Below are 2,537 nucleotides of genomic sequence, written 5' to 3' on the forward strand. Positions count from 1 at the left end.
TTTCGTCTTATACTGAGCCCAGGTCAAGGAAACAAACTCTTGTTTTTCTGGTTTTCAGAGTAGGTTGCTTTTCCTGCTAGCTTTCTCAGAGGACCACACCTTCACAGCAGGGATTTAAGTCCACCTTCCCANCATCCAAGTTCAAGATGGCTGCCTTCAGCCTAGTCCTCTGCAGCCAGCCGCTTGTCTCTTCTTCCTGTTTATCTTTGTTATTCTTCCTCTCCTCCTCCTGCTCTCATTTCTCTTTCTCTATCTCAGAATTCCGTCTACTCTTTTTGAAGTTATTTGTGGCCTCAATAGAATGTTTGTCCATTGTAATAGGTATATAGAGATAATATGTATATGTATATATACATATATACATACATACATTTACATTTTACATATGACCTATGCTCTGGGAAAAAAGTGGTATTTGTTGGCAAAAGTTGGGTCCCTGGTGCTATTTTTGGAAACATCTCCAGAAAGTGATTTATTTAGTTCAGCTCTCAGTTCAGACCCAACACTATTTGTTCCCAAACAGTTAAGTTTGTTTCCTGACTTCTGAGAGTCTCTACTTGTTTTATTTCTTAATCTCTGAGGTTCCCCCCTTTAAATAATAACATTTGCAATTTCATCTACTGGACCCCTTGTGCTTTGGTTCATATTTAGCCATAGAGTTTCATTCTATACAAAATCAGGGCTGAAAAAGATTTTTGAGACCACCTTGTCTAACTTTTCNTGTATAAATAAAGAATTTGACACCCAGGATGGGGGGAACAGCCCTGATCTCACTGACTGGTTGAAGGAACTTTCCCTTCCTTGTGAAATTGCTTCTCTCCCTCCTCCTTAAGACGCCCAAGCCCACTCTACTCGATTGGGTATCAAAGAGCATCTATCACAGCATCCAATACAGTGGATACCATAGAGAGTGTCTATCACAGCATCCAATACACAGTGGGTACCATACGGAGTTCAGTTCACTTCACTGGACTCCCCTGGTCTATTAGTTTCNTCTGGCTTCCAATGAATTACTACAAACCAGATGGCTTCCAGCAGCAGAAGCCTATTCCTTCACAGTTCAGGAGACCAGAGCCCTAATCCAGGCCTTGGCAGGGCAGAGCTTCTTCTCCAGGGACAGGATTTGTCCCTTGGGTCCCCAGTTGTAGCTGTCATTTCTACCTCTCCCCTGTGAGTGCCTGCAGCTGATTTCCCTCTTGGTCTGATAAGGATACATATAGCTGTACACAGGGCCCCTCCAGGTCATCCCGGAGAAGCGCTCCTCCTAAGGCTGTTAGCTGAACCATTTAATTTGTGGTATAATGTGCGTAGAATATTTTAAAAATGAGCATATCATTGAAGGAGGACTTTCTTNCCTACTCAGCAAACTAAATAATTAGAAAGGCTTCCCTTTTCTTCCCATACAAGGCAGTTTATTTTATCCCCACGTGTACTCCTGGACCTTAAATCTCCTTTCTAGGTCTAGCTCTGTAAGAGATTGCTCACCAATATTCAGCAAGGCTATCAGGAAGAGCTTTTTTCCAGGCTGTGTAGGTCTTTAAGCCCCTCATGGTAGCCAACTACAGAATGAACGCTACAGGCACAAGAGCACCTGGACACTGAGAATAGGAACCTGGAAGAGCCAGTGTGTGTGTGTGTGGGGGGGTCTTAAGACTCATGTCACATCCTTACCTTCATTCCACACTAATGTTCTGAGCATCCAGAATCCACTGTAGCTGAAGGTGGAGCTAAGACACGTACTGTGCTAGCTCTTATGAAGAAAGGAGTTCACAGTTGAATGCTAGCTCAAAAGTCATAGAAGGTCAGGGCTGAAAAGGAACCCAAAGAAAGATAAGAGGTTTTCTGGAGAGTTGCCTGGGCTGCCTAACATGGAGAAGGGCACACCCCACCAGGCCAGGCTGGGGGAAGGAAGGAGAGCTAGCTCAGAGAGGCTGAATGTTCTTGGGCTCTGTGTCCAGGACTCTGTGTAGGGAGAGTTGGCATGGTAAGAATGAGTTGGTTGCTGTCCTTGTCTCTATGACAAACCATCTGAACCAACAAGTCAGAGAAGCAAGGACTTATTTTGAGCTCACAGTTTCTGAGATTTCAGCCCAGAGTCCCTGGTTCCACCCGCTCGGGGCTTTGTGCCCTCCATCACTGCAGACAGGCACGTNTGGTGGAGGAGGTTGCTCACTTCATGGCAGACAGAAAGCAGGGGAAAGGAACACAGAATGAGCCAGGGCAAGAACATATTCTAAGTGACTTACGTCCTCGAACTAGCCTAGGCTTCTCTCTCCTGAAGTTTTCAGAACCTCTCTAAGTAGTGCCACTTGTTGAGGACCAAGCTTTGACCACACGAGAGGGTGTGAGGACATCTTATGTTAAAACCGTGACAAAGGAGGAGGAAAATGGTCCATAGAGAAGAGGAAGGGCATGCCAAGGCATGGTTAAGTGGGGGTGAATCACCTGCATTATCTTTCTTTTCACATATAAAATTCACCTGACCACTGTTTTTGAGAATTTCATATGTGAGAACTATACATTATTTCTACTTCCCC

The 2,537-nt window shown here is 44.7% G+C and overlaps 1 protein-coding gene across 1 annotated transcript in view; it reads left to right on the forward strand.

Moving 5' to 3' along the window:
* The window catches only part of Vwf (von Willebrand factor), a 137,928-nt gene that overhangs the window by 15,445 nt on the left and 119,946 nt on the right, over positions 1 to 2,537 (forward strand). The window lies entirely within an intron of this gene.

This window comes from Mus caroli, chromosome 6, assembly GCF_900094665.2.
Source record: "Mus caroli chromosome 6, CAROLI_EIJ_v1.1, whole genome shotgun sequence".
NCBI lineage: Eukaryota > Metazoa > Chordata > Mammalia > Rodentia > Muridae > Mus > Mus caroli.